Here is a 12,277-nt window from a genome sequence, read left to right as displayed (position 1 = left end):
AGAGCAAGGGAGGAGGAAGAAGGTGGACGGAAGAGAGGGGAAGTAGACAGAGAGAAGAAGAAACGGAGAGAGGAATAGGAGACAGGACAGTGGCAGTGGAAAGAATGAGACAAAATAAGAGGAAAGCGAAAATTAGGAGAATAAAAAAGGATGACATGGATAGGTGGAAGGGCAGATAGGTTAAATGAAGAGCAGATTTTTTATTTAACCAGGCAAGTCAATTTTAAGAACAAATTCTTATTTACAATGACAGCCTAGGAACAGTTAACTGCCTTGTTCAGGGGCAGAAAGACACATTTTTACCTCGTCAGCTCAGGAATTCGATCCACCAACCTTTCGGTTACTGGCCCAAGGCTTTAACTACTAGGCTACCTGCCACCCCAATGGAGAGCAGATAGGTTAAAGGAAAATCCTAGATGTCATGGAGTAAGCTTACGCTACCCGTTCAACCATCCCCTGCTTTTGGTAATTGATATCCGCTCTATCTGCTCTGTCATCCCATGATATTTTCTTTCAATATGAGATCACAGTGATATTTCCCCTGGGCACAATATTACATGTGATATGACTAATATCCAGTGTCTAATTTCACAGCGCTAAACTATTCAATTTGATTGTTTTAGTCAACTTTATTTTACAATACCTTCGTGGCTTTTTGATTAAATGTACATAATAGTTCTCAATTTCACCCAGGTTTCAACTAAATATCTGCAACAGTGCTTTAATGTTTGTATTTAGTATTTTATTTGGATCCCCAATTAGCTGCTGCCAAAACACAACAAAGAAAATACATAACACTACATAATACAATGATAAATACAATACAAATATTCACAAAAAAAAAATATATATATATGCAATTTATACACATCCAGCAAGTGGATGGGTTATCTTGGCAAAGGAGAAATGCTCACTAACAGGGATGTAAACAAATGTGTGCACATGAGGTTTAGGGTTGTGTGAGTGATTTGTCCCAAAAACAATGCTTTTAGTTTAACACCAGCCTACTGCTAGTTACCCATTCTAAAACTGTCTGGATCTCTATGTTAAAGGTGTCAATTATTTATATTACTGTTGTAGCTGACATGTATACAGTTGAGTCAGCGCACATAGACTCACAAGCTTTACTTAAGGTCAGTGGAAGTTCATTAGTAAACACATAAAACTATAATGGCTCAAGTCAGCTGCCCTGTGGTACACCACACTCAACTGAATTTGCTTTAGAGAGGCTTCCATTAAAAAAAAATACTCTGTGTTCAATTAGATAGGGAACTCTCAATCCATGATAAAGAACATGTAAATCCATAACACCTATGTTTTTTCAGTAATGGGTTATGATCAATGATATCAATAACTGTAATGAAATCTAACGAAACAGCTCCTACAATCTTCTAATAATCAATGTCTTTCAGCCAATCACCAGTAATTTGTGTCAGTGCCGAGCATGTTGAGTGCCCTTCCCTATAAGCATGCTGAAAGTCTTAATTATTTCTCTGTAAAATATCATTGGTTGATTGAACTTCTGCTTATTTGTAACTAAATCTAAAAAAGTTATGGACATTTATCTGACATAGTTGCCCAGTTATGAAACACAAATGGTAGGTAGTGCAACATGACCCAACATAATCCTTCTATAGGGGATACCATTGACTACATTACCAAGTTGCTGAGAGCATAGAAGCCTATTCTATTTCTAATAAATTAATTACATAACCTGTGTTGTCTGCTTATCACAAACCACTCATGTTTCAATCAGGCGGGGCCCTTTGAAGTCTGATGGGAGACTGAGTTGTTGATGTGTTTTTGTCACATGGCATTTTCTTCTCTAGTATCAAGCACTGTGCGACTATGAAGAAAAATCCCCCAGATAATAGTAATGATAAGGCTTTGCTGTACGATTGTTTCTGAGTTCCCTAGAAAAACACAGATTTGTTAAAGTCATTCTTGCACCATTACTACAGTAAAATTAGATTACGTCTAGCCCAACAATATTTTTTTTTTTTTTTTTTTTTTTTTTTTTAAATCGTCCTATAGAGAGACATAGTAATTGCGTCTTTTTGTAGGCATTAACTCCACCATGGTTCGTTGAACAAAGCCTATGTAGAAATGAATGGCGTTTTTGGATAAATGCCGAAAATACAGTCTGTGGTAAACACGGGCTTAGGAGATTTTATACGGTTTGTTCAATCAGATAATCGTCATCAGCTAACGCCACTTTTTGAATATTGAACCATTTATGTAATAATAAAAAAAGCACATAAAGGCTTCATAATTCATAAAGGTCAGGTTAACTGACTGATATTCTCTCATGAAACAAAACATCTCCTAAGATTGGTGTTAACCTCAGAACCTTATTTTCTGTGTTTCTCTCTAAACCCTATTATAGAGTTTTTAAACCCTGAGGCGCAACATCGCGAGACTTCCGGGAACACGTGTGTACCATAGACCCAGGAAGCAGGTGCATATGGTGAGTTTAATAATAACGAACATGGAGAGTTACAAAACAAGAGAAGCATCTGGACATGACAACATAACCAATACTGCCTGATGCTAGGGAGTGCTAGGTAAATGAGAAGTAATTAAGTGTAGTGATGAAGTCCACGTGTGCTTCATGAGGCGCAGGTGTGTGTAATGAGGGTTGCCAGGTGTGCGTCTTGATGGGTTGCCAGTACCGGTGGTTAGTAAACCGGCGACGGCGAGCGCCAGAGTGGGATTAGACGTGACTTCTCCCCCACCCCCTTTCCCACCAATGTGCAGCTCCAGCCGCAGGACTACACGGGCCAGGGAGAAGGCCACAAGGGCGAGGAGCGGGTCAGTCCGGACAACGAAGGGAGATATCTCGGATGATGTTGGGATCTAGAAAGTCATCCACTGGAACCCAACACCACTCCTCTGGACCGTACCTCTCCCAGTCCACCAGATACGGGAGCCAACCCCCATGACGTCGGAAGTCCAGGAGGGGGAGGGGTGGCAGTCTGCCTGATCGTTCTGACGGCAGAAGGCATGCTGGAGCCTCAGGTGGGTGGCGTTCCATACCACCACTGGTACCACTCGTCAACTGCAGGGGCCTCGGTCTGGCTCGGAGTCCACAGAGCCAGGGCCAGCTGATATCCCAGGATGCACTGTAAGGGAGTCAGCCCAGTGGACGAGTGACAAAGTGGGTTCCCACTCAGCCTGCCGGTCCTGGCAGTGACTCCTTAGGAACCTCCACAGCTTCTGGTTGTTCTTCTCCATCTGCCCGTTAGACTGAGGCCGGTACCCGAATGCGAGGCTGACCGTGGCCCCCAGCTTCTCCATAAAGGCTTTCCAGACCCGCAACGTGAATTGGGGACCACGGTCGGAAACAATGTCCTCCGGAAGGCCATAGTACCAGAAGAATTGTGCTAGAATAGTGCCTCAGCGACCTGGAGAGTGGGAGGTAGACCAGAGAGGGATAAAACGGCAAGATTTTGAGAATCTGTCAACAATCCGAATAGTCGTAAAACCATCAGAAAGGGGGAGATATGTTACAAAGTCTATGGACAGATGTGACCAAGGCCACTGATGGAGGGGAAGGTGGAGTAGTTTACCTGCTGGAGCAAGTCGGTGAGATTTGGATTGAGTACATACCGAACATGAGTTGACATAGTGGACAACGTCCTGCACCAAGGTGGGCTACCAGTATTTATCGGAGAGGGATTAGATGGTGCAGGTGATACCTGCGTGTGCCCAGGTCAACAGCAAGGGATGTGTGCGCCCAGGTCAACAGCCGATCGCTCGCCCCGTGGAGATGTAGATGCACTCTAGAGGGCAGGAGCGGGTTACCTCGCCAGAGTCTGGCGGATGTCAACATCCCTAAACACGGGGCCAATGATATGTGAGGATCGCTTGATGGGCTGGAGGGCACTCACAGGACCCTCCACCGATGTTGAACTACAGGGTGTGGGAAAGCAGTTCCTCCGGCATCCTGGTCCCCAGGCGATGATTCTCACCTTTGACCAGGAGATGGTGGGATTATGGAGTTTGAGCCATGGGAGGCCGAGGATGACTTTGTGTATGAGTGCGGCATTGATAAAGTAGGGAAGGGTGTCCTGGTGCTTGGGTCCCACGGTGAGGGGTGCTGTGATGTGAATAATTGTGCCGGATCCCAATGGTCGCTGTGGTACCCCGGGAGGTCTGCCCCGGGGGTTGGTGATAAAGGGGAGGTACGTGCTGCAACGTTGGCTCCCTCTGCTGGGAGTACACAGGCTGGGCACCCCGACGCTGATGGCTCCAAGTAGAGGTAATTAGGGGAGAGTGCCAACCAGCCGTGCAGGAGCACCGTGGCACACCGTGAGGAGAGACAGACACGGAGCAGAATCTGAGAAGGGCTGAGCCAAACCTACATTATTTTGATGCTACGTTTATTTTGTTGTCTAGTAAAGTCGTGGTTTCTGACTAGAGCCTCCCTGTTTCTGTATTAATCTCTGTGCACTTAACCCAACACCCCACGGTTTACCACATTGCATATCCAGAGCTTGGACAGGAAAAGGAGACCAGAGCAGGTACGAAGTTAGGTTCAGCGAGGTGGAGAGGGCCGGGTTGATGAAGTTCCCAGCAGCACCGGAGTCCACTAGAGCTATAGAGACAACAGATAAGGCATAGCCAGCGAAATTGACACCAGAAAGGGTTTGGCGGAAAGTGATGATGGAATACTCACTCCTAGCCTGGGAGAAGGAAGGTCACTGGGCTACCCCTCTGCTCTAGTGGACCCCGGGTTAGGACGCACCGGCACCGCTGAAGCCCCTCCTGGCCGCAATAGGAACGGAGCCCCAGCTGTCTCTGGCAACGCCGCTCTACCGCAGAGAGGTGCATGGCCTCTGCTTCAGGACAGCCAAAGGAGGGATGGCCATCGAGATGAGAGCGTCCAAGGCTAGGTTGTCATATCGACATGCCAACTCCATCTGGACCTCCTTGCGCAGTCCACTGCGGAATAGAGTGCGGCGCTCTGGCTCATTTCATCCGCAGGAGGCTGCCACAGTCCGAAAGGTAAGGGCATACTCCGCAGCGGTCTGGGCACCCTGCTGCAGTTGAAAAAGTTGCCCACCTCCCTCTCTGCCATCTGGAGGATAGTCAAAGACCTCCCTGAACAGAGCCATGAACCTCTCATTGGCATCCAACTCATCCTCTCCCAGACGGCCGTAGCCCACTCCAACGCCCGTCCGGTCAGCAGGGAAATTACAGTGGCAACCTTGGACCTCTCGGTGGTGGGTGGGAGCTCCCGTCTGATAGGCGAAATAGAGGGAGCACTGGAGGAGGAAGTCACAGCATTTCAATGGAGTACCGTCATACTTCTCCGGAAGGGAAAGTCAGGCATCACTGACTTTGATGGAAGGCTGGGTAGGCTAGGGGACTGGCTCACTGTGACAACCCATGGTAGGAGGCCTTCCGTCAGAAGTATGGAGAACCTCACTGGCAGTGGCGAACGCGGAGGACCTCCATGATCGTACATTGTAGAGCCAGCTGGTCGTGGTATTGATGGAGTAGATTAATCAGTTCCTCGACCATCTGGAAGATGGTGTAATCCTCTGCTGCTTCCATCATTGCTGAGGCAGTATTCTGTAAACGTAGAAGCAGGTGCAGATGGTGAGTTTAATAATAACAAACATGGAGCGATACAAAACAAGAGAAGCGTCTGGACATGAAAACTAAACCAATACTGCCTGAAGAGTGATGCTAGGGAGTGCTAGATAAAAGGGAAGTAATCAGGGTAGTGATGAAGTCCAGGTGTGCCTCATGATGAGGCGCAGGTGAGTGTAATGAGGGTTACCAGGTGTGGATCATGATGGATTGCCAAGACCTTGTTGTTAGTAAACCGGCGACATCGAGCGCTGGAGTGGGGGAGCGGGAGTAGACTTGACAGCTTGCGGAGCAGTAGTTGTTCATTCTTCTCGAAATCTAAAGGCACAACCTAGATTCGAGCCAATGTCTTAAGTTGTTTTAAGCATGTTATTACTCCAACCTTGTGAAAGTGACAAAATGACATTTTCATTTTCGTCAAAAACAACTTTATATCAAAGGTGTGCATTTGGTTTGACGGCCTGCACATGCGCAGTTCCGCACGAGAGACCGTTATTTTTCTGCGCATAAGCTTAGCTAGCCAGCGTTGCCATGACATCACCTACAAGCGTGAGCGGGGATTTCTATTGGAGAAGCATACTTCACATCGGAATGGCTAGCTAGCTAATCACTTGGTAACTATCAGTATATCAAAACATTTGGGAGCGCAGAAAGAAAGGAAAAGTGATAGCTAGTTTCTTCAGGAGATCAATGATCATGGCAATGAATGAATGTCGCATTCCAAAAAAATGGGAACCAGGAAATTTCCGACTTCAGTGCGTTCAAGACAACCAGGAAATCGGGAAGAAAAAAACAAGCTCCAACTAGGAAAAATTGTTTTGAACAGTCGTCCAACTCGGAATTCCAAGTCTTAAACTCGGGCATCTTTCTGGGAGAAGAGGGTAGCTGCATCCCTATGGTGTCAAGTCCGACTAAAAAGTTGAATGGGCGCAAGATGGTGCTTGTGAGCAAGAAAAAAAAAACATTTTTGCAGGAGAAAACACTTGAGTCGGGAGAGAAGAACTGTGGTCGAGCTAGCAGAGGACGGATGGCACGAGTGCAGGACAGCATGGTGTGTGCAAATTAAATTTGAGAGATTGCAGGTGTGACTAAGCGAGCAGAACTGCATTTTCGCATCCAGTAAATTAATTTGAGAGCAGAGATTTTCATTCGCCTGAAGAAATACATGTCAAGACTCAGAAATTACTGCACTCACAAATACGCCGGGTCCCCACACAGGTGTATTTTCTCCCTCTGAAACCAATTTTTCAGTTGCTCTCCAAAATCCATTTTGGTCTCGCAACTGCTTACAATAATCATTTAATAACGGGGTAATTCTAGCCAATGAACATAGCCTGTAGCAGTCCACTGAAACACAATTTGTTATGTTTTTGGACCAATCATGGCTTGACTGGTTTCTAACCAAATGTTGGACCATAGAGATGAGGGGACGGTGAAGGTGAACAATGGCTGACAAAAATAGAGGTAAGTTTGATAGTTTTTAAGTAGAGAAACTAGCTATCCAACTAGCTAGCTAATCAACTATGATTTCAATATTGAAATTGAAGTAGGTAGTTATTTGGTCTAGCAAGGAAGCTAGCTTGCTGACGTTTGCTAGCGAACTAATGTTTAGCCATGTGGTTTAACTAAAGCCAAAGCTGCTGTCTATTAGTTAGAAAGATGATTCAATACTGAATATGTGTGATAGTTTTACAGTAGTGAAACTATGCCTATCGAACTTCTCTTTTTGTCAGCCATCGTTCACCTTTCACTGTATGGTCAAACATTACGTTAGAGAGCAGTCAAGCCCTGATTGGTCCAAAAATTTCAGTAGACTGCTACATACTATGTTTATTGGCTAGAATTTCCCCCTGTTATAAAAGTATAGTAAGCAGTTGCAAGAGCAACATGGATTTGCTGTGGTCTAAAAGACATCGATGTGGGGACGCAGCGTATTTGTGAGTGCAGCCATTTCTGAGTCTTGACATGTACTAAGTATTTCTTCAGGTGAACAAAAATCTCTGCTCTCAAAAATATTTACTAGATGCAGAAATGCAGTTCTGCTCGCTCATTCACACTTGCAAGCTCTCAAGTTTAATTTGCCCGCACCGCGCTAGCCTGCACTCGCGTCACCGTCCTCTGCTCACTCGACCACAGTTCTTCTCTCAATTGTTTGCTCCCGCAATTATGTTTAATTTTAGGCACGGGCGCCATATTGCAGCTGTTCAACTTTTGAATCTGAATTAACACCATACATACCAATATGGTTACCGGAGTGTGGGTGCATCGAAAGGAAAGAAGTGCAAGTGTGGAAAGGAGTGGGTTTGTCGAAAACACCTTGTTTTTTTCTCCTTCCGTTTCTTACCACTCAACTAATATACATTGAGGTACAGTACCACTAGAGTTTAGACTTCTGTTTTTAAGCCAGAGGGTGAGTTTGAGTCGTATTTCAGCTTCCAGGAAGTGTGTACAAATCAAATTTTATTTGTCACATACACATGGTTAGCAGATGTTAATGTGAGTGTAGCGAAATGCTTGTGCTTCTAGTTCCAACAGTGCAGTAATATCTAACAAGTAATCTAAGAATTCCCCAACAACTACCTAATATACACAAATCTAAAGGGGTGAATGAAAATATGTACATATAAGTATATGGATGAGCGATGGCTGAGCGGCATAGGCATTGTGCAATAGATGGTATAAAATACAGTATGTACATGTGATATGAGTAATGTAAGATATGTGAACATTATTAAAGTGCCATTATTTAGAGTACATTGAATAAAGTGACTAGTGATCCATTTATTAAAGTGGCCAGTGATTGGGTTTAATGTAGACAGCAGACTCGGAGTTAGTGATTGCTGTTTAGCAGTCTGATGGCCTTCAGATAGAAGCTGTTTTTCAGTCTCTCGGTCCCAGCTTTCATGCACCTGTACTGACCTCGCCTTCTGGATGGTAGCTGTGTGAACAGGTAGTGGCTCGGGTGGTTGATGTCCATGATGATCTTTTTGGCCTTCCTGTGACATCGGGTGCTGTAGCTGTCATGGAGGGCAGGAATTTTGCCCCTGGTGATGCGTTGTGCAGACCGCACCACCCTCTCGAAAGCCTTGCGGTTGAAGGAAGTGCAGTTGCCGTACCAGGCTGTGATACAGCCCGACAGGATGCTCTCGATTGTGCATCTGTAAAAGTTTGTCATGGTTTTGGGTGACAAGCCCAATTTCTTCAGCCTCCTGAGGTTTCTTCACAACACTGTGTGTGAGTGGACCATTTCAGTTTGTCTGTGATGTGGACACCAAAGAACTTAACTTCCCACCTTCTCCACTGCTGTCCCTTCGATGTGGATAGGGGATGCTCCCTCTGCTGTTTCCTGAAGTCCACGATCATCTCCTTTGTTTTGTTGACGTTGAGCGAGAAGTTGTTTTCCTGACACCACACTGAGTGCCCTCACCTCCTCCCTGTTGTCTGTTTCGTCGCTGTTGTTCTTCAAACTTGATGATTGAGTTGGAGGCGTGCATGGCCACGCAGTCATGGGTGAACAGGGAGTACAGGAGGGGGCTGAGCATGCACCCTTGTGGGGCCCCAGTGTTGAGGGTCAGAGAAGTGGAGATGTTTCCTACCTTCACCACAATGGCATTCAAATTGCCATCGATAAAATGCAATTGCGTTCATTGTCCGTACCCTATGCCTGCCCATACTATAACCACACCGCCACCATGGGGCACTCTGTTCACAGCATTGACTTCAGCGAACTGCTCCCCCACATGACACCATACACGCTATCTGCCTGGTACAGTTGACGCCGGCATTCATCCATGAAGGTCACACTTCTCCAGTGTGCCAGTGGCCATCGAAAGTAAGCACTTGCCCACTGAAGTTTACATTTTAGTAATTTAGCAGACGCTCTTAGCCAGAGCGACTTACAGTAGTGAATGCATACATTTCATACATTTTTTTCTCCATACCGGTCCCCCGTGGGAATCAAACCCACAACCCTGGCATTGCAAACACCATGCTCTGCCAACTGAGCCACACAACACCGAGTTGGTTATGACGCCAAACTGCAGTCAGGTCAAGACGACGAGAACGCAGATGAGCTTCCCTGAGATGGTTTCTGACAGTTTGTGCAGAAATTCTTTGGTTGAGCAAACCCACCATTTCATCAGTTGTCTGGGTGGCTGGTCTCAGACGATCCCGCAGTTGAAGAAGCCAGATGTGGAAGTCCTGGGCTGGCGTGGGTACATGTGGACTGTGGTTGTGAGGCCCGTTGGACATACTGCCAAATTCTCTAAAATGACATTGGAGAGGCGGCTTATGGTAGAGAAATTAACATTAAATTCTCTGGCAACAGCTCCGGTGGACATTTCTGCAGTCAGCATAACACAAGACTGCCAAATCGAGGCAAAGGTAAGAATCTCTGGATTAACTATCTAATGTTAGCTAAATGTAGTAATTAATAAATTGGCTATACGTCTTTAAATTAAATTTTGTGAACTGTCTTGTGCAAGTTTTGAATTGACACTATCTGTTAGCAAATGTGTCAGAGAGATGACATGCAGGAGCTTGCAGGGATTTGTAGTCTTGCATGATGTCTACTTTGATGCTAATTAGTATTTTCAAATCTGAGAGTAAATAGGGCCGAATATATTGATTAGTCACTTTGTCTGGGAGAGATTTACATGGTTATCAAATGTCATGCTATGGTAAGCATACACAAAAGTGTTTCTAAAATTCCCTATGGGAAAAATGAATGGTGGAAAAATGATTGAAACCATTTACCTGTTTGACCACTATGTTTTATGTGTATTATGACAACTCCACTGTGGGGTTCTATTGGGCTGCAGCTACCATACTTACTTTCCAGAGCTCCGACTTGAAGATTACTGACGTCATGATTAGACTGAGTTTTTTTCCCCGGTTGTCTTGAAAGCACAATGTTGAACGACAGATCTCTTGAACTTTGCCATCACAAACCTGACCTTTTTGAAGGGAAAGTGTGCAATTATCTATGTAATGCATCTCAGTAGGAAAATAGTGCTTTTACACAACGTAGAAACTTAATATTCCACAAATGACTTGAACATTTTATAATAAACATATTACTTTCTAGGGCACAACATTTGCTTCTAAAGTAACTAGAATTCATTTAGGCCCAATAGAGTACCACAGTATGAGTCATAATACCCATAAAACCTAGCAGTCAAACAAGGAAATGGTTGCAATTGTTTTTCCACCATTCATTCATTTTTCCCATAGGGGATTTTACAAACACTTAAAATAAGAGCTGTGTTGTGTAGGCTTACCCTGGCGTGGCGTTTTGATAACAATCTAAATCTGTCAAGGACAAGGTGACTCCCTGTTTGACCGTTAGGTTTATGGGTATTATGACACTTCCACTGTGGGGCTCTATATACCGTAGGCTGTATTGCAATAAAACATTTTTTTTAAATCTTATTTTCTGGTGTTCCTAAATGGCATGTGGTGCTCTTACATTTTAGTTGGGAGCACCAGTAGAGGGAGTCATGAAATGCATCAGGCTCACAGGCTGGAATGTTACTACCCAGCTGCTAATTGGGGTCTGAAGAGGCAGGAGACGTGAGCAAGACCACCTCTTGTGCTAATAAGGACATAACCCAGAACAGGAGGGTGACACATAGGAGCTCCTCTCTATAGCATACACATACTGCATGGATCTCATGTGGATGGGGAACTGTCTTACCCAGAGCATTGATGCAGGTAGGTAACAGTAGGAGACTTCATGTTACAATAAGAACACATCCTTAGTTGAGACGAATGCTGTTGTTGATACGTAGGGAATGACAATACACACAAATAAACTCTTTGGACAGTATGTTATGCATTGGATCGGCACGTTATAGAACAAGCACACATGATTTCATGCATTCGTGCTCTTTATTCATTATGTGGACACTGGACTACTTTAGTAGTAATAGAATCCATTGATTACACCAGCCTGGTTTCATAGACTAGACATAGTCAACGTAAATCCAGGACACTCAAATGAATATGATATGGTATGTTTGGTAAGGTTACATAAGGCAAAAACAAAAGGAGGGTGGTGGGTCGGGGTGGATAGGTGGGCATATAATGCAAACTTCTAGCACCTCTAAGGTTGCGTCTTCCGATCTCATCACGGACAACTTGAGCATTTAGGCTAATTAGCTATTTTGAAACGTACTACTTTTTGCACCTACTTAGCATGTTAGCTAACCCTTAGCCTAGTTAACGTTAGCTACTTTAATGTTAGGGTTAGCCACATCAAACTGGAATTTGTGACATATCATACTTAATCGCAAATTCGTAACATATTGTACAAATTGCAATTCGTAACATATCATATGAATTGTTATTTATAACATAAGAAATGGATGATGGACATCCACAAAGAAATACATACCTTACCACACCTAACATATCATACTAACTGGAGGGAGACAGATTTACGTTTATTATGTTACATCTACCCGAGTCCAGGTTGATTGGACACACTATAACTTAGACAGCAGATCATTTTCAGTTAGCTACAGCAGAAGCAGCATCTGTAAGACAAAAAAACAATACACGGGTTGGTGAGGACACAGGCAGTGTTTTTTTCAGTAAAGTTTAGAGAGTATAGGTCTGGTATTCACACGAAGGCGTGTTACAGAGCAGAGCACTATTATAAGACTTTTAAAGGTAATTT

At 44.4% G+C, this 12,277-nt stretch overlaps 1 protein-coding gene across 2 annotated transcripts in view; it reads right to left on the bottom strand.

The window, feature by feature from the left end:
- Nucleotides 1–720: 720 nt before the first annotated feature.
- itprid1 (ITPR interacting domain containing 1) overlaps nt 721–12,277 on the bottom strand; it is a 33,165-nt gene continuing 21,608 nt past the window's right edge. For both annotated transcript variants that reach the window (XM_014157402.3, XM_014157407.3), the window contains one exon: nt 721–12,134. The gene's annotated coding sequence lies outside the window, so the exon portion shown is untranslated. The remainder of the gene's footprint in view (nt 12,135–12,277) is intronic.

This window comes from Salmo salar, chromosome 19 (genome assembly GCF_965601325.2).
Source record: "Salmo salar chromosome 19, fSalSal1, whole genome shotgun sequence".
In the NCBI taxonomy this organism is placed as follows: Eukaryota; Metazoa; Chordata; class Actinopteri; order Salmoniformes; family Salmonidae; genus Salmo; species Salmo salar.
This window is presented reverse-complemented; position numbering and strand designations above follow the sequence as displayed.